The 23,031-nt window shown below is 41.6% G+C and overlaps 1 long non-coding RNA gene across 3 annotated transcripts in view; it reads left to right on the top strand.

Moving 5' to 3' along the window:
• LOC112547834 (uncharacterized) overlaps positions 1 to 23,031 on the top strand; it is an 85,672-nt gene that overhangs the window by 12,772 nt on the left and 49,869 nt on the right. For all 3 annotated transcript variants that reach the window (XR_012905155.1, XR_012905153.1, XR_012905154.1), the window contains exon 6: positions 12,342 to 12,501. This is a non-coding gene — a long non-coding RNA (uncharacterized LOC112547834). The remainder of the gene's footprint in view (positions 1 to 12,341; positions 12,502 to 23,031) is intronic.

The following is a 23,031-nucleotide window of genomic DNA, read 5'->3' on the forward strand; positions in this document are numbered from 1 at the left end:
TGCAAGACATGTCAGATATTTATGATATATCTTAGGTTTAAAGAACTGACCTACTTCAATGATTTTTAATAAGGGGTGCAAGAACATATTTTGAGAACCAAAGGGGTACAGGCAGCAGTAAGTTCAGAACCACTGCTTTAGAGGATGACAGCCTCTACCTGAGAGAGAATCAAGGAGATTGGTGGGAGTGTACATAGAGTTTTGGAGGAGGATGTACCAGTTGAGGTGGTACAGGTGAGAGCGGTGTGCTGGTGTTTGGACATAGGGATACTTTGCACTTGGAGGTGGAGAAGGAGGTATGTAAAACAGATATTGAATGCCACAAATGTGTTCTCATCCTCATTGTTTCTATAAAATCATTTGTAACTGAGTCACCATTGAAGTTACTGAGCATTTAAATAGGCAAAGAGTGAGAAAAGCTAAGTCTAATTATATGTTTCATGCTATTTACAGTAGTTTCCAGGGGATTTTCTTTTATTAAAAGTGCATCAAAGTGCATCAAAAATAATAAATCATACAATTCTTGTTATTTACACATCAGTTTTGTCTCTCTACAGTTGACTGACTTATTCTCCATTTTACTTCCTCTTTCCCATCCACCCAGAACTTTGATAGTTCTGATCATTATATTCAGCTATCTATACAGTATTTTATTCTTCTTAGCTCATAAACAACTGGAGCAAAAGAAAAACACAGTACCAACAGAAAAAGTGTCTTAACCCTCCACCCCAATACAGTAAATTGGGAGCTGTTTAACATAGCTGTTTAAGAAGAGTAGAGCAAGTGCTCTGTAATTCTTTTCCAACCCTCTTTGAAGTGTTCAAATTAGTAATAAAAATATGACCGCATATATTTTCATAATTATTTTTGCCTGCTGAAAGTACAGTGTAAGCAGATGGAGTTCCAACACTTCTTAGAACAGAGCCTACATACTCTGTATGAATTCTACAATTCTCCACTTCCTGAGGCTTAACTATATTTGTAACTCACAGTAATGCACAAAAGCCTTCTGCCTAAACATTCTCCCCAAGCTTCATTGTACCTAGAGTTTCCTCCGCAGGACATCTCTATTCCAATTCTCTCTGCCAGAAAGGGACTCCAACCTCTTTTATATTCAGTTTTTAACCAAGAGAATCCATCTGCAGTTTGCACTGCACCTTCATGCAGATTTCAGGCACATAACAGGGTGATTCACAAGAAGACTCTTCATCCCACTGCTGGACCTAGTCATCCTGTTCTGTGTATGTACCTCTGGCTCAAACCCCATCTCTTCTTGTGCTCTTTAAAAACGGTCAACAGCTTGTTTATCATGAAAATTTAAAATCTTTTTGCTAATTCATTTTTATCCCCTTCACATTCTTGGTTGCATTTAGAACCAAGCTGCCCATTCCTCATGCCAGATTACTTAGCACTTGATTTTCACATTTAGAGTTAGTCCAAAATAATCAAATGTATAGCTAATATTTACTTCATGATGCCATTTACGTGAGTTGGAGCCTAGTCCTATCTATATTATTCATAAGAGTAAGTACGGCTGGATCAGGCCCGTTATTTATTAATTTTTATTTCAAGGCCATGCTTCAATTTGAGGTGGAAAAAGAAGGAACTTCTTGGGCCAAATTCACCCTGCCTATGTGATGCAGTCAATGGAGTTAGACAACTAATGAATTGGAAACCAGTGTTGTCTGTGACAATTACAATATTACTTGCAAAAAAGTATAGAAAGGAAAAGGAATGAGAATGAGAGGGTTTCTCCCAGTAATGTCAAGGCAGGGCTTCCTACTCAAAACAGACACAGTGGGGACATGTGCTCAGCAAGCTCTACCAGTGTCTTTAGCTTTTCCTTGCAACAGCCCTGCTATTCCACAATGGGCCTCTTTCTTGAGCAGATGCTGTCAGTCATGCCAAATTGTATGATTGTTTTGTGATCTGGATAAAAGTGTACTAGGGGCTGAATTAAGGACACTAAACTCAATTTCCTTAAGACTTGAGCCAGCTTTTAATATTGCAGTTGTCCAGAGGTGAAAGGCTAATGAGGACACAAGGAATTCTTAGATGGGAAAGGTATACTTGGCCCAAAAAAGTCTGTCCCCTTCAAGTTTATTACAACATGTCTCCCCATATAGCGCATATGTCCTCCAACCCTGTCTCCCTATGTAAACATGCTAGCTGTCTCTTAAATTCATTAAATGCTTTTGTTTCACTCAGTTGTTTTGTTTGACTTAATGCCTATTATACTGTGAATCAGATAATTCTGCATGAATTTCTTGTTTATGTTTGGATTCCCAATTTTTAATTTTAATGCCTGCTTTTTTTTAACTCACCAGTGTCAATATTGTCTACAGTGTATCTAATGTGATAGCCTCAGCCTTCATCCTAATTATCATATGTTAATATAAAAAAATAAGCTCCAGCTTCACTTATATCAAATAGCTGTAAAATTTGGAACACAGTGACTGGCTGAGACCTTGCCTCTCTATTAGCAAGAAAGTTCTGCCTATCAAAATGTGATTAGCATTTAAGAGAATTGGAGGGGCTCTATCATGTTACTTGTAAGGTGACAATAAGAGTTCTTTCGATTTGCATATGGGTTCTCAGAAGTGTTTGTATGACACTGCATTTATACTGCAGTGATATCAACTCAATATGGTGGTGTTTGGCAGCAGTAACAACATATTTTGAAGGTGGAATAAAACATGTAGAACCCAGATACAAAGGCCTTCTAAAATCTAGAAATGTCTTTGAAAACTGCTGGGGGTGGGGCGATGGGAGAGAATAAGTCTTTTCCATTATATACAATGTAAATCAGGAATAACTCCAATAGTGTTGTACAGATTTACAAAGGTGTTAGAAACAGACCTGTAATTTATTAAAATGGACTGTATCCCTTTAAATTTTCTCTAGCAAACGGGAGGAGTAATTAGTATACAGATTCCACCCTCAAACTTAAAAACAAAATTTTCTGCCTCACCACCCAAAGAGCAAAGTTAGAGGGTTGGTGATGAGCGTGGTGTAAGAACTTCTGTAGAAACACCATGGGGAGGGAGAGAACTACAAAAAACCTCACAAGCCATAAATAAATATGGAACACTGAGATTCTTTAAAACCAACAATTAAAGCAACAGTGAGAAGTGAGGCTGACTGAAGAAGGCATAAGAAGTAAATTGAAGCAGTGTTAGATGAAGGAAAAATTTGAAGATTCCAGTGGCCAAAAGTGTGTTGAAATCAATATGCATAGAATTGCTCCTGAAGCCTGGCCTTACTCACTTGTATATGAGAGAATTTTATTCCTGTAGTGAGTAAGAGAGTGATTAATTTTAGAAAAAGAGAGAGTAACTGTCAATGTCAATAACTTTTTGCACTCAAAAGTTTAGTTGACCCACCTATGAAAAATCCAGAGAAGATAGGGACAGAAGAATTTTTCCATCAACTAGCTACTGCATCTCGGGAAAGTGAATTTAATTATGTCAGTGGGAGAATCCCTCTCCTCGCTGTCATGAGTGGCTATACTGAAGGACTGCAGCTGAGGAGCTGTGCTGCTGTAGTGTTTCATGTGTAGATTTCTTGTATTAATATAAAGGAATCATTAATAAAAGTTGCATAATACCAAATGGGTTTTTTTGGTCTAGGTTTGACATTAATTAATGCTTATGGGACTAAATTCTTTTGCTGTTGATCATGAAAGATAACCGACCCACTGACGCTGCTGAGGTACATATTTCAATAAGGCCAGCAGAATTTGGCCCATGTGTTAGACATGTAATTTGAAGCACTTGGGAGGCAACCTGGACCTGAAAATGGGGGGAAATTGTCAGTAATTGACACTCTATTTAATTTAAATACCAAGAAAAAAGCACTGACTTCACCCCTGATGAAACCAAGGAAACTTCATTAAAGTTACCCTGAGGGACAAAATCAATCATTAAAGAATCCTTAGTTAAAGAACACAGCCAACAGTCCAGGTAGTCTTCTCAGTTACGCTGGTGGAAATCTGGAGTGATTCCATTCAGATCAACGGAGTTACTTCAGAACTGTCCAAATAAAGCTGAAATCAGGATCTGGCTCACATTTCTATTATAAGCTGAAACAAATGTCTACGCCTCAACCTGGATGATTGAAATTCAGTGAAACCTTCCCAAGCTGCAGGTTATTGAAGTTGAGACTGCTAAAGAGATGAGGAGTTGTTTAATTTTCAAAAGTGATTTGGGCATTTAGGAGCCTAAATCTCATGACCTGGCAATGGGATTTTGTTCCTATGTGTCTAAATCCCTTTTGAAAATGAAATTTAAGCTCCCAAATCAGGTAGGCATTGCTACAGTGAGCACAGCAATGCCTGAAATTCTTTAACTGTCTGGTCTTTTTTTGAAAATTTTACATGTGAGCTAACAAGCTCTTTATACAGCTAGAATGGTGGAATCTGATTCCAAACATGAATCTATATCTGAGACTTTTAAGATTTCTCTTTGTATTAAGCTATTTTGGAAAGTTAGTATGTGCCATGGCAGAAAGTGATTGGTAGAGGTTCAAAACTACATGGTTCTTGAATTAAAAGGAAGAATGATTAGCATGTTTCTCTGACCACTAGAGAAGTTACAACAGCATATAGTAACTATCTCTGGGATAAAGTATACAGGGGAGTTCACTTGGCCTAAGATATGCCTACTTGGACATAAGAAAAATGAAAGATCTTTCAAGGTTAGAAAAAAGCTGTGCAGCTCAGTGTGCTGGATCTTGCTTACTTAATTGAATCACACCTTCTGAGACTTTCACTGTAACTCTAAATTCGGGATACAGCTCTTGTTTTATGCATCTGACTCGATCCACAACATTTTATAGGGGGGGACTGCAGAATTTTAGGGCTACTTTGTTTTTTTAAGTTCTGACAATATTCTGTACCAATCGATTTAAAGGAAAGATTTCCCCTCTCTTTTCTGTTGCTTCTTTTCCTTTTTCCCCCATGGTTGGTTTCTCATACTTTCTCTCTCTTCCCTCCCCCCCCCCCACCTCTTGTTCTTCCCTGTTGATATCTGGGTCTTGGTCACTGTCCTTTTTACAACAGCCCCCCCCCTTTCCCTCTTATTTCAACATCTCTCCCGTCTCACTTACTGACAGATGCTGAGGAAAATATTTACTTTCCTTGATCAGGTCAAGGCTGCAGCACAACAGCATTTTCCTGGCAATTCTGGTGGTACATTTTGACAGTGATTTGGATCTTGCATTTATAAGTGGTGCTAAACAGTTGTTGGTGCTCTTGAAATGTGGATGTCCTCAGCAAATTTTGATCTCTTACCTTTGATATTTCAGTGTTACTTCTTTACATAGATTAGAAACAAGTCCTCTTCTGACCAAAGCAGTATCCTGCAAATCTTTGAGTCATTCAGTAATTGCTGTTTTAAGTTGATTAAACTTTTGTTATCCTTTATGCAATGACTTTGTACCTTACTGGTAATCTCTAATGTAGGATCTTATCAAATGCTCTTTTGAAAGTCTAAGCATATTGTACATCATCTATAACATTATCCTTGTCTACATTGGCAGGGATATCTTTGAAAATTCCAACGAATTATTTGAGTAAGACTTCCTGCTCATAATTTCACATTGGCTGACTCTACACAAATTAGTCTTTTCAGTGTGTTTCCTCATTAAATCCTGTAAAACCATTCCTAGCATTTTCTTCATGCCTGTGAATTATGCTATAATCATTTGTTTATATTATGCTCTTTTAAAAATCTATGCATTACATATAGCCAGGCTTTTTAAGTTTTGGAGTATATTCAACTCCCAAACTGAATGCATTAGAAAGAGACAATGCAATAGAAGATGCTAAGGACCTCTAGAGACAGATCCTGAGTAGGAGTAAATTGGTGTAGCTTTATTGGTTTCAGTGGAGTTAGTTTACATGTATTGAGGATTTAGCTTCTGTGGTGTTGTGTTTGCCATATTCTAGTCCCTAGTAATCAGATCGGTCAGCAGAGATCTTCTAAAACATTTGTGAAGATATTAGTAATATCTGTTCTCATTTCCCATCATTTTCAAAATTGCTTTTTTACTCATCTTATCAGCATGACCCTTGGGTAGAGTAAAACTTGAAGTTATTTCTTTTTCAAGCTTCTGTCCACACAGCAGCCCAATGGTTTGCAAGGAGATTGTTGTGCCTTACTTAGGGTATGTCTACACTTCAGGCTAAGGTAGAGTTAAGCTACTCAACTTCAGCTATGTTAATTGCATAGCTGAAGTCAAAATAGCTTAACTCAGCTTTTGGCTTTGTCTACATAGCAAGAAGTTGAAGAAAGAACACTCTTCCTTTAACTTCCCTTATTCCTCATGAAATGAGGGTTACAGAAGTTCGAGTAAGAAGCCCGTTATTTCAGAATTATTTCGAAATAATGGGCTTGCTGTGTAGATGCACACTCTCTCATTTTGAAATAACGTGATTTATTTCAAAATAAGCATGAAGTATAGAACTAGCTTAAGAGGCCAGGCAATTGCCTAGTTTGGCAAATGTTCAGTGAATGTTAATTTCAGTTCCAAGTTTAATCCTGGACAGAGAGGATAGAAGATATTTTCTAGTTTGATAAGTAATGTAAATTACGATTTGAGCTTGCTGGAAAATGGGTATTCCCCCTAGTCAATTTTGACTTTTTGAAAAAAATCTTCCCCCTCCCCCCCAAAAAAAATTTAGGCCAAAATATATAGATTTGAAAATGCTGGGGTGACTCATAAGAACTGTGGCTTGGGTGTCTTCAGGGACGGCCCGTGGATGCAGGCAACCTCAGCAGTCGCCTAGGGTGCCATGTTCAACGGGGAGCCCAATGATGATGTCACGCCATTGAGGGCTATGGAGGCAGGGGCGCTGATTACACATTCCACCATGGGGGGAGGGATAACTCAGTAGTTTGAGCATTGGCCTGCTAAACCCAGGATTGTGAATTCAATCCTTGTGGAGGCCATTTAGGGATGTGGGGCAAAAATTTGTCAGGGATGGTACTTAATCCTGCTGTGAAGGCAGGGGACTGGAATCAATGACCTTTCAAGGTCCCTTCCAGTTCTAGGAGATAGGCAATCTCCATTATTAAAAAAAAAAAAATGCCATCTGCCAGCAGTTCACCTCAAGCCGCTCCTGGGTGTCTTATGCCCTTCCCCCATTCTCTATGGGCTGGACTCCCAAAATTTCCCAATATACACCGGTCTTCCCCTTTCCTGACCCATCTTTATGCCCCATGGACAGTATAGTCTAGTGAGAGAACCTGTCCTGTAAATAACTAGGGCATGAAGCATCTGAACTGAAACTTCCATAAGATACTGTAGCAGAAATTCCAAATCAAACATTTTCCATATGCAGCAGAAAATCTGAAAAAACTAAATGTTTTCAGTTTTTGACAAAAGGTCAGAATTTTTCATGGGAAGCAGAAGTCAAAGACCCATTTTCCATCAAAAAACAAACAGTTTTGATGGAAAATTTCCAACCATCAAAGATGGTCCATCAAAGATGCAATTTTCAAAGCTCTGCTCACTCATGGTACCATGATGAGATACCGTTCACAATAGATAGTGAAGATCTTGAGACAGGATTCAGCGTTGAATGAGATCATCCCACTTTCTAATTTTGTTGACATTTAAACTGTCTTAATTGGGCTTCAGAGCTGACATTCCCGTAAAAGAGGTTTGTTTAATACATCTCACAGAGTTATTATTTCAGGCTGTCGGAAGACTCACATAAAGTGAATGATGCTGCTTAACCTGCAAAATGTGATCTGAGGGTATCTTCACAACCACATAGTAGTTAGAGAAAAAATATCTGGAAGAGGAGATGGCAGCCTCCACAAAAAATTATCAGTTCAGTAAGCCATTGAGAGCCACCTCATTTAACCCTCTTCTCTGTCTAGTGCAGTCAGGTCACTGCAGATTTCTGCTACCGAACTTCAAATATTATAATTTTGATCTTCAATATCTCTGTTAGTCTAGGTGTCACGTTACTGGATTTTAAGGGGAGCAGTCAGATCACTGCTGCACCATTGGGGGGAGGGGGATATTTCCCCCAAAGTGTATACAAAGGGGGGCATGTGAGATGTCACATGAAACCTTCTATTCTACTGATTCTGTATATGCTATTCATGTACTCGTATAATGTCTGTATGTGGAGTTATAAACATGTAATCTGTATGGATGCTGGAAAATTCTCTGAGGCAGAGCAATGGGCATAGAATGTTCAGTCAGTGGCTATGCTAATTAGTGAAGCTCCAGAGACAATAGATCTCTAAGTGCCAGAGACACACCTGGGGAATGTCTTGATATCTGCAAGCCAGACAGGATAATGGTTGCTGACTTGGGACACAGAGCTAGGTCAATGACCATGTGACGTGCAGTAACCTGCTCTGGCCAGGAAGATGCCAGGAGAGGATATAAGTGCCATGTGGCACCTTCCATCTTGGTCTTCAGTTTTGCTCCTGATCCCAGATGCCGCCTTGCAGGCAACAACGAGCTGGGAAGAACCATGGACCCATCCTGACGTAGGATGTACACCAGAGATTTATAGGATAGCAGTTTGTAACATCTCTGTTAAGAGCCTTTATCGAGAACTGGGTGATTAGATGCATGTAATGTATTATCCTTTAACAACCTTACTCTCATGCTTTTCTTTCTTTTAGTAATAAATCTTTAGATTCTAAATGATTGGCTCAGCGTAGTCTTGTGGGTAAGATCCAGAGTGTAAACTGATCGGGACCTGTGGCTGGTTTCTTGGGACCAGAAGAACCTGTTCAGGATAGGTGAGATTGTGTTCTATAACTCCTCACCTGTATGCAGGCCCGGGCTGATTGGAGCACAGGGAAAGCTAGGGTGTCAGAGGGGTTTTGCTCGTGAGGCTTCTTGCTGGCCAGATTGGCAGCTGAAGTGCTCTGTGTGACTGGTTTGTGGCCAACTTGAGAAGGGCCTCCAGTAGTCAGGGGCTATAAGGAGCCCCGAGTTCCCGAGTTTGAGGAATTCACCCTGAGCAGAGGCCCTCAGCCGTGCCCAGACTCGGCCCGGTCCATCATACCAGGGCAGGCCTTCTCCAATAATTCTAAAATATTTCAAGTTGTGAAGGTTTTGTGTTGAGCATAAATAAATGACTGTTGAAATGACTGTATTCCGTTCTCACTCATATGTTTAAAACAAGATTGGATTTTTGGTGTTTAGACATGAGAGGTTAACCCACCGAGGCACTGAACACATTATAGTAACCACACTGTCTGATGAAAGTAGTAGTAACTCTGTGGCATCTTCCATGCAAAGATCTTAAAGAACATCATCAGCATTAAAGAATACAGACTGACAAGATTCCTGTCATGTGGGTATTATTAGCGCAGCTTTACAGAAGTGGGAAAGTGAATCTCCGAGAGGTTAAGTGAATTGCTCCAGGTCACCTAGCACATCACTGTCTGAGCTGGGAATGGAACCCCACTCTCTTCACTCCCAAGGCTTATCGACTAGACTATATTTGTTTCCATTTATAGACTGATTTACACATCTTTTGCTATGTCAGAAACTATAATAAGAAATCACATCTGTGAAGATAAGGACCTGGTCTTTCATTCTTTTTGCATGTGTAACTTCTGTTGGAATAAATTGCATGGGAAAAAGCTGCAGGATCAGTACAGCCATTATACAGTTTTATTCTCCAATGATTCACTTTCACTAGATCCCAACTATCATTTGTTAGGCTATGTCTAGAGTTTGGGGTTTTCTAAATAAAATGCATTATTGAAATAAAAGAGAAGGCGATATGGCAAAGTCAAGGTAAGATAATAATGAATTGAGCTGATCATCTGAATTACTTTCTGTACTTCAGAAACAATTCATTAAGCTTCACAATATCCTGGCGAGGTTGATCTCATAGGTAGTATATCTCTACTGGCTGTTGTGTGCCATTTCTATTTCTCAAAATTATTTTGGTCTTATATTCTTGATGAGTGCACTGAAATGGCTGGCTAGTGGAGATGATTTTTGCATATATTTAAGGTGTGAATATTTCGCAGAATGAGATCTTATGGAAAAAAGTGTTTTTATGCATTTCCATTCCTGCTTAAAAAAAAAAGTGTAAATACAAAGCTACTGCTATAGATATGCATTTATATTGTACATACCCTATGTTAAGTTTAGGCTATGTCTACACAGCAGCATTATTTCGCAATACCTGATATTATTCCGAAATAACAAAGAGCAGGTCTACACGACAAGCCTTTATTTCAAAATAATGTTGAGCTGGAGTACTTCTTACTCTGACCCTTGGTAACCCTCATTTCATGAGGAATAAGGGCAGTTGAAGGAAGAGTGTTCTTTTTCGACTTCCTGCTGTGTAGACGGTGCCAAAAGCCACATTAAGGTATTTTGACTTAAGCTACGCAATTGACATAGCTGAAGTTGTGTAGCTTAATTCGACTTTAGCCCTGCTGTGCAGATGTACCCTTACTGAATCAGGCATATATTATCGTCTTCCTTTTATTACTAAAAATGATAGCATGCTTTATGGGCGATAATTTTTTCTTATTTTGTGATATAACTAATTGTTATAAAGAACTAAGTTTGTAATTGTAGCTGTTGTGAGTTTGAAGTGCAAATTACTTTCTGATTTTATTAACAACAAATTGTGAAAGGTTTTTTTTGGTTTGAGTTTCTAGCTTTAAGGGAAATACACTTTACTTTTAATATATTTAGAGTTTTGACTCTTGAAGAGTACTTGCCTCCTTTTCTTCCACCATGCCACTCTAAACAAGATGTTGTTTATTACCAGAAACATTATATGTAAGTCCCAAGAATATGTTAAATATGATTGAAGTTTTGGCAGACTTTGAGCAACTGAAGTTTCCAGAAATTTTGCTATGTTTAAAAACCAAAAGCATGCTTTAAGGAAAGATTTCTACTTCCAAATGTGTGGTTGCCCAAACCTTTTGCATTTTCAAGTCAGATTCCTCTGCCAAATAACACACACTGTACCTTAACTATAATATAAAAGCATAGACTGTGTTTAAAAAAACATTGCAGGAGCAGCTATGATCATATTTCTTAAATTTATTCTATTCATATGCACAAATGTGCATTTTATAGTAAGCTTTCGATTGCACTGGTCACTTACACTAGTAGAAAATGACATGTACAGACACAAGGTTGGCATAGTGTAAGAAACCAAACTGGTAAAGTACAGGAATCCTGAGCCAGACCAAAATATGAGGTCAAGGAAGCTGTTCTTATAATAATAGTGGGTATCTGTTTAATGTGTGATCTGGCAGTGACATGTTGTTGACCATAAGCAATTATGCATGTTTCTAAACTGGCTCTGTATAAGCCCAAAGTAACTGTAGGCAAGGCAAGCTGTGAGAACTGGGCACTCAATACACTTTTATTATTCTTTTTACTTGATTTAATCAACTAACCTGTACAATAGTGACTACCAATTCTGCTGATTTTTGAAAAAATCCCTATTTCATTCATTATGTCAGTTACACACATTAAAAACAGTAACAGAGACTCTTATGAAGCAAATTTTGTCTTACCTAACATATACAAAGTGCAACTGTGGTCCATCTGTGTTAAGCACCTGATTTTAGTAGTTGTCTTGAGTATTTTTAAAAGGTATTCAAGATGTTAATAGAACATGAACATTCCTGGCCATTGAAATTAACTGTAATATGTTTATCTGAGAGATGGTGGCTATGTCTAGACTGCAGGCTTCTTTTGGAAGAACTTTTTTCAGAAGAGATCTTCCAAAAAAGCTTCTTCTGAAGGAGCGCATCCATACACAAAAGCGCATCAAAAAAGCTATCTGCTTTTCTGAAAGATAGCGTCAACATTGGATGGATGCTACCTCGCATTTAAGTTGTGATTACTATTGGCAGAGTGGTCACCAGAGCACCTGTGCTTTTTCCTCTTTCTTCTTCTTTCAAAAGAACTCCCTCTTCCTCGTCCACACATGCCTTTTTCCAAAAGAACTCTTTTGGGGAGTTATTCCTGATACACAATGGCTTAGATGGGATCAGAATCAGGCCTCTAGCCTAATCTTAATGATAAAATTTGTTACAGTTTTGAGAAAAAATAAAGTAGTTGTTTTTTAAAAAATGATTACCATCATGTTACTCTTCAGAGGGGAGGTAAAAATGCATAGTGTGTTCATTTTGGTAAGGAAATGTATATTGCAACCATTTCCAGATCCTATTTATTCTCAAGGATGTTTATGTATTCATGCTGAAAATGTGATAACAGACCGTGTAAGGATATATAATATTAGAGAAGGAGAAAATGACTATTATAGTACTTCCTACTCTCAGTTTCTTCTACAGTAATGCCCTTACACCTTTCTTTTTCAGGCTTTCTGTAGCATCCTAAACAGAAGGATATTGAAGGGAGCTGATTCTGCTTTGATCCTTATGCTTGTTGTCAAAGCGCTTGGGATTGAAGAGACTGTTGGCTACAATTGACTGTGACAATTAGGAGATGATCAGAGCCCTAGAGTGGAGCACTTAAAGGGTAATTTACATGTCAGTTTGTCGAATAAAAAAAAAGATATTCAGCTAAGATTTTTTTCCCCCCTCAGAGCCTTGTAAACTGCAATTTGTGCTCTGGTAAGAAAAACCTGGCAGAGGAGTTAGGATAGCCATTTCCATTTGAAAAGAGGCAATCATAAGGCCACTGCTGAGCCTATTGTCCACTAAAAATGCTGATTTGCAGTCAGAGAGTGAAAGAGTGGAACCATTCCTAAATAGAACCTTGTGCAAGGTAACTCCCCCTTGGTGGCTTTTTAATGTTGGGTAAAGGTTTTATATACCTTAAATCCTACATTTACTGTCATTATAACATTGTTATGAATGTCCTTTATCATAACAAAAAATGAATGTATTGAGGGGGAGGTAGGTGAAATGCTAGCTAACAGCAAGTTGATAGATTAAACCTGGATATCTGTTGTATCAGATCTTTCTTATTCTCCTGTCTTTTGTATAGCATCACAATTTTCCTGTAGCCCTTTGCACTTTGCCATTCAACTCCTTCCATAACAGTTTTCTCATTGGTTTTCCATACTTGTTTACACTCTATTTTACTCATGTTCCCTGCAGGTTATTAACATTTTCCATGTTTAACCTTGTGGGATAAGTAAAGTGGGAGGGAAATGACATGAGCAGGCTTAATCCAGAATTTACTGATCTTCTAACTATTCTATGATGACTTATTTATAATAAATATTGGGTATGTACAGTACAGTAAAAATAGAAAAATAGTTGATTATTAAATAAACTTGCCAGAAATTAATTTTTTCTCAAGTCTGATATATCTCGAGATGCTTTGATTGTATGGTTGTATGGTCTTTATCATGTAAAAACCACAGCTACTCTGGTGGTTCTGGGCTACAGCATATGTTATATTAACAACCATTTAGGGAAAAGATATAAAGGGATTTACATAACCCTCAAATGTTTGTATGTGTAAATGTATGTATAATAAGCTTTTTTCCCAGAGATGGCACTAAGTCTGGTTTTATGGTGGATATCCCTAAAAGAAGATATAGTAATATATAAAATGGCAGTTTTTTGTTATGAGTTAAAATCTTTATTATATTTTTTTACTTACCCTGCCATTTGCTTTAAAGTGCTAAGTGGTATTACCATTAAAACCTAGAGGCTACACTTTTGAGAAAGTTCTGTTGTTTTCAACAAATCCCAAATATAAAAATGCCTAGTTCTTACCTCCTGAACATGGGTGTAACTCCATTGACTTGACTAGACTTCTGATTTCTGCTGTTGTGAGATAAGAATTGGGCCACAGATCTCTGTAGGGTTATCCGAATGCCCTTTGTTGTATTCTCTACATCCTTAGTCATTGAATGTGTTAAACACCAAACAATGAAGCTTTTATTACTAATTTTGTACTTGCAACATTTTTAAAGTGACTTTTGTATTTTGTATAGAAATCTTCTGAAATTCATTCGCAGTTGAATGGAGCAATGTGAGCCCCCCTCTCTCCAGTTTTCATTTAGAAATGTATGGGTTTTCTCTCTCTCTCTCTTATATTTTTAGCACAAGTTTGCTTGTTTGGAGAATTGTTCAGTTTCATGGAGGAAAAATAATATGTAATACAAGCTGAAGATGATGTCTTCTGCTCTTACCGCCCCCCTTCTCCCGTTTAAACTTCCTGAATGCCCAAGTTTTCACATGTTCATGTCTTTCTAACAAAGAAAGATACATAAAGAACAAATGAATAAAAGAAGATATTAAGGGCAAACAGTATAATGACGGAGGGAGTCTGGGATGTCTTTGGCTTAGCATGTATCTGCAAAATCAAGGCAGTCGTAAATCTGTATCAAAAATCAGGCACAGCAGGAGGTGTTCGTCTCCCAGGTAATGGCTAAATGACGAGCAGATGAGCCGTCGTCATATTGATTTAAGCATTTTGTTCCAGCCAGTCACAATTAACTTTGATTTGTTTTTACTTTCCTCTTACAGGTTTGCATTTAAAGCACTCTCAGAGCACTAATTGTATAAAATTCTAGTAACTGCACATTCTCTGGCTAGAGAGGTAATGAATGAATGAATGAATGAATGAATAGGCAGGAATTATTTGAGATTCTAAGCAGGGTTTCTCACTACACTTCTAGCTCTGACTGAAATTGTTTCTGAAGATGAGCAGGAAGGACGACGAAAGTTATACCCAATGGGAAATAGCTGTTAGAAATCCCTTATTTTAGGAATATGGGTCTTTGCTAAAGAATTCAACAGGAGTGTGTTGGGATGCAAGATTAATTAGGACTTCATTAAATCCTTTTTTTTCTTTGAAAAAAGTTAAGGTTGACAATGTACACCAAATGAGTCTAATCCCTGGAAAATGCATTTTACAATGTCCATAGTCTAATTCTTCTACTGCAAAAGCATCTCAAAAGCCTGAAAGGCTCAAAGTGCAGTTAAGGGATGCATCAAGACATACATTTTTCTTCATCTAGGTCAGATCTACATGTAGCTTTTGTACCAATTTAACTTAAAAAATAGTTATGTATATATACATCTACACTTATACCAGCATAATGGTACCTTATAATGACGTAACTTAGTTCCCTAAATTTACGGTAATACAAAGTACCTTTTAACCAACAGAACTATCTCTGCTTTATGGAGTTGCACTACTTTATGCAGGGATATAATATGCTTATTGGGTAGTCAAGTAGTGACTCGACTAGTTGTTCCCTGCTGCCTCTATCAACGAGAGGCACTGTGTGTGTGGGGGAGGGAGCAGGAGTTGGTGCGGGGGGGGGGGGGGGGCGGGGAGAGCTGGCTTTAAAGCATGCTCCTTGCAGCACTGTTTCCGCAGGGAGGCAGAGGCACAACGTGTAAATGGCATGAGTGGGGTCTGAAGCAGTCCCAGGTTCTGACTGCTGCACTTCTGTCTTTGAAATGTAGCAAGAGCGTTGGGATCTTGCTACATTGCAAAGACAGAGGCACAGTGGGGAACCTGGGGCAAGCGAGGACTGCTTGAGTTTCCATGTACCCTGTGTCCCCCCACTGCTCTTCTGCCTTTTAAATATAGTAAGAGCCAAAGGCAGCTCTTACCACAGTTAAAAGGCAGAGGTGCAGCAGGGATAGCAAGCACCCCACGACCCCCTTATTGCCTAATTGAGTAGTTGATGGAAATTCCATTGACTACTTGATTAGCTGATTAATCAAAATTTAACATCTCTCCTTTCAAGCCAACTTAATGTTTCCAGAAACAGTGGTAGAGAAATCTTTACTATTATCCCATATAATGTACACCTTACCACTCAACCTGAACTATGAACTTTGGCTACATTCTGAATTAATAACACATTGTTGAATATAAACAGGTGACATAATATGCTATATAATTAGAATTAAAGATTTCAAAACTAATTCAGTTCCAGGGCTAGCTACAATGTCAGATCATCATGGCTGCATCTAGACTGGCAAGTTTTTCCGCAAAAGCAGCTGCTTTCGCGGAGAAACTTGCCAGATGTCTACACTGGCCGCTTGAATTTTCGCAAGAACAATGACAATCTCATGTAAAATTGTCAATGTTCTTGCGGAAATGCTACGCTGCTCCCGTTCGGGCAAAAGCCCTCTTGCGCAAATGCTTTTGCCCGTGAAAATGGCGATCAGGGCTTTCTTGCGCAAAATTGTGTCTAGACTGGCCATGGATGCTTTTGCGCAAAACCACTTTTTGCACAAAAGCATCCATGCCAATCTAGACGTGCTTTTGTGGAAATATTTTTAACGGAAAAACTTTTCCGTTAAAAGCATTTGCGGAAAATAATACCAGTCTAGACGTAGCCATTGTGTGTTTTCTACTAGTTCAATAAGTTGATGGAGTAGCCAAATGTTTTATGACTAAGAGAGGGAAAAAACAGTAACTTTTGCAAACCTAGATGCCTAAAGAAAGTCACCCAAATCTACAAGTCATTTAAATGAATGGGCAGATTTTTCCAAATTATTTGAGTTCCTTTAAGTCCTACTCAAGCTAATAGAAGTTACTCAGCACCTTTGAAAATCTCATGCATTAGGGTGCGTCTACACTGCACTGTTATTTTGAGATAACTAGTGTTATTTAGAAATAACAATGGGAACATCTACAAAGCCATTCCATTATTTCAAAATAAATTCTAAATAACAGGCGGCTTCTTCTGAAATCTGTAAACCTCATGGGCTGTGTCTAGACTGCATCCCTAAAAGGGATGCAAATTAGACACATCGCAATTGTAAATGAAGTGGGGATTTAAATCCCCCCTGCTTCATTTGCATAAACATGGCTGCCGCTTTTTTCCAGCAAAGCTCCGAGCCGGAAAAAAGCACCAGTCTAGACGGGGATCTTTCAGAAAATAACGCCTTTTCCGAAAGATCCCTTAGTCCTTATTTTAAGAGGAATAAGGGATCTTTCGGAAAAGGATTTATTTTCCGAAAGATCCCCGTCTAGACTGGCGCTTTTTTCCGGCAAAGCTCCGAGCTGGAAAAAAGCGGCAGCCATGTTTATGCAAATGAAGCAGGGGGGATTTAAATCCCCGCTTCATTTGCAATTGTGATGTGTCTAATTTGCATCCCTTTACGGAAAAGGGATGCAGTCTAGACACAGCCATGGAGTGTAGATACTTCACTTCTGCTATTTCAAAATAGCTCCTCACCAGGGTCATTCTCAGTTATTCCTCTCCAGTGCCTCCTTGGGCTCTAAATCGAGATAGCACATCTATATTAGGGAAACCTGCCTTGGACTAATTTTGAGGCTTTCCTGTAGTATAGATGTGCTAATTTCAAATAAGCTATTTTGGAATAACTATTCCGGAATAGCTTATTTTGAAATAAGCGTGCAGTATAGATGTACCCTTATTTATGGATCTAACACCTAACTTTAAGCAATCCTCCTCCACTTCTGTTTTCTTAAATGAGCAACAAGGGTTACGTCAAATGTGTATATAAGGTCTGCAGGAGAGGGACATCCCTCCTCTGACAGTTCATGTCAGGTCCAAAGCAGGACTGACCTCTTCTTCAGGTTATCAAGTCAGTGTGTTACGTATGGTGCTGGGAGTTGAACCAGTGTAGGATGTGAACAGGGTGAATGGTAGAGTAACGGAGTGGAGGAGGCAGAAAAGCCTTTTACTGTCATGAAAAACTTTAGGCACTTTGTCTTTCTCATCCCGTTCCCTGGGGGCCCAGTCCACTGTTGCCCTCTGGCTCCTTTGCACCTACTCACCTCTCACAAAGCAGGAGTTTCCTGGAGGATTGTTCCAGCTTTCCTTCTGTCCAGTGCATGGGACATTCCGGGAAATGTGGGGGATGGCCTGGAAGCTTCCTAGGGGGATGAGGAGAAAGGGTTGCTATATTTTTATATTCCAATGATTCTGTTCTGTTGCAGTAACCAACAGAGCTTCCCTAACCAGCACAAGAGTCCAAACAGGTCCCTGCAGTTTGGAGGCAAATCCTAGTATAAACTAAATTCTTAATCTTTTGAGATGTACTCATCCTTAGAGAAAACTTCCTGTATAGTAATTTGTTATAGTAAGTGAGGTGATATACTTGTAACTCTTCTTAGGACTAGGCTTCTAAATTTCCTGGCATCTTCTATATGTTAGGGCCTTGTCTTACCCATGGATACCTTGGCCCAATAAAATGTATGGAGCTGTCTAGCCTATAGATGTTATCTAAGAGGAGACTTTGTCTTCAGAATCACACTGAAGTTGTCTATATTCTGTCATCCTCAGGACTGATAGGAGTGATTTAGTTTATGAGTATCTCCTATGTATAAAAAGAAAGAGCCGGGTCTTGAGCTGCTGTAAATTGGCACAAATCCATTAACAGCTTGGGTGATGGGTGCACCTAGGGAGGGTTGGGGAGGCAAGCTCTCAGCCCCACCCCTTCTTCCCAAGGCTCCTCCATAGCAGCCAAGCCCCCACCCCCTGTACAGGCAGGCCCCCAGCCTTTCCAGCTTTGGAGAAAAAGGAGGGCAGATGGTGCCCGGCCCCAGCCTCATTGCAGCTGATCTCTGGGCAGCCCTGGGAGACTGGAGGAAACCACACTGAAGCAGAAGAACATGGGGGCAGAGTGTGGGCGGGGCAACACCTGCCAGTATGGGAAGGCTTTGCCTTCCTTTGACTCGGATACTCACCACTCATGATTAACAGTACTGGAGGTGAGGATCTGGCTTAAACTTATTTTTGTTAGGCCTAATTCTGACCTCATGTAGGAGTGACTCCATTGACTAAAGTGGAGTTATGTCTTTTTTACATCTATGTAAATGACAACAGATTCAGGCCAAATATATCAAATACTTTAAAATTTACAATTAGAATGTTTATTTTTTTTTAAAATAAGTTGGGCCTTATGTGTGGAACCAGCTTAATGAATGTATGTTCCTCACATACATGTAAATTCACTATTTAGATTGGCTAGCTTTTAATAGCCTGAGAACAGTGGTGATGGTGACAGCATGAACTATAAAGCACAGTTAGCGTTGCTTTCAGGTGAAGGAGAGTAAGTGGCCTATACTAGGGAGTTATTTCAAAATAACAAGCGGAGCATCCACACTACCAAGCCCTACTAGTTACAAGGAATAACGCTTATTTCAAAACTGTTATTTTGAAATAGCATTAATGTGGATGCTCAGCTGCTGCTATTTTGAAATAATTGGCCTCCAGAGGCCTCTCTCAGTTGTACGGCCAGAACGGCCACAAGTTCATCTGACAACTCCACTGCTACCATTCTCCTGCAGAGTTTAAAGCTGTAGCCAGAAGGGAAAGGGCCTGTGGCACAAGGGCACCATTTCAGGAGGGGGGCAGCAGCAGTTTTCTTTTCATCCCATTCCCTGGCTGCTGAGGGGGGGAGGGAAAAGTGATTGAATTCTCTATTTGCCTCACACACCTGGTTGCTGCCCACCCCCATCTTCTCAAATGGCACCATTGCTGTGGCACAAGGAGAGCCCTGCTAGCCCCATGACACACAGTAGCCTGCATTGGAGCCTTGAATTACCCCAGTGCTCCCTCTGTGTCCCCCTCAGCTGCCAGCATGCCTGCAGCAACCTCTGATCCTCCTAGCCAGGGGTGAAAGAGGGCACTGGCCTGGACTGGTGTGGAGATCCTGGATCTTATTGAGGTCTAGGGGAAGGAAAGCAACATCCATGATTGCTACACCAAGAGGCAGAATGCCAATGTGTATGGCCAGATGGTCACCAGCCTGGCAGAGAAAGGGTACAGCAGGATGCTAGACCAGGTCTGGATGAAAATTAAAGAACTCCGGCAGGCCTTCACAAGGCTAGGGAGCAAAGTCCATGCTCTGGGGTGTCACAGCACACCTGCCACATTTATGAGCATCTGGATGGCATCCTGGGAGGGAGACCGGTAACCTCCCCCCTCCATCATTGTCGACTCCAGCCAGGACACACCCTGCATCAGCCTCCATGAAGGTGGGGTTGTGGAAGAGGAGGTGGAGGAGGAATAAGAGGTGCAGGCTAGCCAGGACACTATGCCCACCAGTCAGAAGCTGATCCTCAGCCTGAAGCCAGTCCTCCGCCCTGGATGTTTCCCAGGGCTCAGACAATCCTGGGGAAGGCACTTCAGGTAACTTCTATGACATTCCCTATACACACACTGGACAGGCTACAGGCTGTGAGGGGCTTTGCTCTCTTCTCTCAGTATTCTTGGCCTGGGGATTGCACTGTGCATGGGGGGGAGGGGGATGCACATGGAAAGCCCGTCCAGAGCACTCAGCCCCATGAGGCTGCCACACAGGAACCTATCACTCATTCTCACAATGTTCCTGGAGAGGCCTGCCTTACTCCAGGCTCTGTGGGGGGGGGGGGGCACCTTTCCACAACAAGCCACCACTAGGGAGGCTGGGGTCATGGAAACACATAGCACAGGCTTATGGCTGCACTCAGGCAGCATCCACTCCTCATCAAGTGCGGTGATGTGGTAGAGACCCCTGCATGGGAACCTGATGGGGGCAGGAAGAGGAGGGGACCCCAGCACTACTCTCTCAGGAAAATAGCCTCTGCCACTTACACACACCTCCCCCAACATCTGTCCCCTCCTCCAGCGTGCAGGGATAGAAGTTCTCTTTCTGCGGGACACCACCACTGCCAGACTCGGCACATCTGGGACACAGGAGGCCAAGCTCCCCCATCCTGCTTGCAGGCTCCTGGCCTGGCCAGCACATTCCCATGCCTGCTTATCCCTGGGGCAGGGTGTAGCAATGCTCCCCTTGGATGTCCATGCCCCTACAGGAAAGTCCCTGCTGTCTAGGGAACAGATGGCCTTGCTTGAAGCACATCACCATTGATTGAACTGAGACCTTCAGTGTCGGCTCGGAGATTAGGGCCAGGCTTCATGCACAGTGTCTCTAGGGATGACTGCCCTTGTCACTTTTCTTCATTACTGACCCCACTGAGTGTGGCATGTCCATCACTTTCCATGCCATCTTCCTGACTCCATGAGATCTGCCAGAGGAAGTGCACCAGGAAAGACCTGTTGTGGGACCAGATAGACTGCCTCCAGTCCCTTATATGGGGCTTCAATAAGGAGTGCCTCAAATGGGCCACCGACTGCAAGGCGTGCCAGGCTAACCAGGAACAGAGGAAGCTATTGAGCCAGCACAAGGCCACATGCTCCTCAATAACATTAATCATGGAGTAGGCCACCAGCCACCCCCATAGACTTCCCCCGCTCCCTATCTCCACCCCCTGACTTATCCTCCCAGCCTCCCTAGGAGCTGCCAGGGTCCCTGAAGACATGGTGGTGGGAACTCCCAGACAGCTGAAGCCTCCCAAGGTACCCCAGGCAAGCACCAGTCCCAGCTCTCTTCCCCATTCCAGATTCTTTCCTCGGTCTCTCCTGTTGTATTTCCCCCTAATAAAAAAATCAGAGTCCTTTGTTAAAACAAAGGCTTTTTTATTTGCTCTGCAGGGGAGGGGACCAGGGATGGGAGGGGATAAAGGAAGATTGGTGGAGGAAAGGCACACATGGGCAATGCAGAGGCCATTTGTGGGGAGGCACAGGAAAGAGTCTCATGTGTGGCTTTGGCTGAAACTCTCTCTCAAGGCCTCTCAGGTGAGCACGCACCCCGATGTGGTCTCTGTATGGAAGCAGTGTCCAGCTGTTTGTAAGCCCTGGCGAGCCGATCAGCCTCTGCCCCCCCACCCTGTCAGGAAAGTCTCTCCCTTGCTGTCACATATGTGGAGCACACAGCAGGCCACCACCACTTAGTGGATGTTTTGATTGTTGAGGTCCAGGCGGGTGAGGAGACTTCTGAACCCCCCATTTAGGCAGTTGAAGGCACATTCTACCAACATGCAGCACCTTCTGAGCCTGGCATTGAAATGCTCCTTGGTGGCTCTAGGCTGTGGGGATTCATCAGTCAGGGAGGCAAGAGGTAGGCTGTGTTGCCCAGGATTCACATGGGCATGTCCACATCCCTGACCCTGATGGTGTGGTCAGGGAAAAATGTGCCAGCATACATTCTCTGGAACAGGCTTGAGTTTCAGAATATGCGGGCATTTTGCGCCTTCCCAGACCAGCCAAAGTTGATTCTGTTAACTGTCCCTTGTGGTCCACCCGGGCCTGCAGTACCATCAAAAAGTATGCCTTCCTGTTTATATAGTCCAAAGCAGGGTGGTCGGGGGCTAGCATGCGGATGCGGGTGCTGTCTATGACACCTCCCTTCCACAGTCGGGGATGCCCATAGCAGCAAAGCCAGTAACAATGGGGTTGATGTTCCCCAGAGTGATAATTGTCTGGAGCAATACAGTGTTGATAGCCTTGACTACCTGCATGAGTGTGTCCGTGACTGTGGATTTCCCCATGTTGAAGTTGTTCCCCCTGGAGCATAGCTGTCTGGAGTAGTGAGTTTCCACAGGGCAATGGTGATGTACTTCTGCAGGGCAATGGCACGTTGCATATGGGTGTCCTGTCACCTGAAGACAGGGCGTGAACCACTCACAGGGCTCCAAGAAGGTGGTCTTCTGAATGTGGAAGTTCTGGAGCTACTGGTGGTCATCCCATTGCTGCAGGAAGATCCGGTCTCACCAGTTGAAATAGGTCTCTCTCCACCAGAAGCGGCATTCCACAGTGTGCAGGGGATGGAGGATCATTTGCTGCATCGGGAGGGCCAGAGCCTACGTAAAGAGGTCCCCTGGTCCAGGCTGCTTGTTGTGGTCCTGATGCAGCACATGGCTAGTGTGGATCAACTGTGCCATGAGGTGCGTGAGCCTGCACTGCTTTGCAGCAGCTCTAGCTCCATGTAGTCAGTGCTGTGGCATCCACAAGGGCAACCAGAGCACATGGCATGAGTTTGGTGTCCCATGAGGGGGTAGGCAGTGGAGAAGCTGCATGTGAAATGCAGCTGCAGAGAGGATCCCTTTAATCACGTCTCAGCTAGCCTCAGCAAGCAGCTAGGAGAAGTATCCACTGTCCTGGTTTCCTCTCTGGAATGCTTCTGGGGGCTTTATATGCAATGCAGGCTCCAATCAGTGTGGACACACTATTTCAAAAGAATTCTGTTTTTTGATGCTGCCTCGTAGTGA

The sequence above is a fragment of the Pelodiscus sinensis genome, chromosome 7 (assembly GCF_049634645.1).
Source record: "Pelodiscus sinensis isolate JC-2024 chromosome 7, ASM4963464v1, whole genome shotgun sequence".
Taxonomy (NCBI): Eukaryota; Metazoa; Chordata; order Testudines; family Trionychidae; genus Pelodiscus; species Pelodiscus sinensis.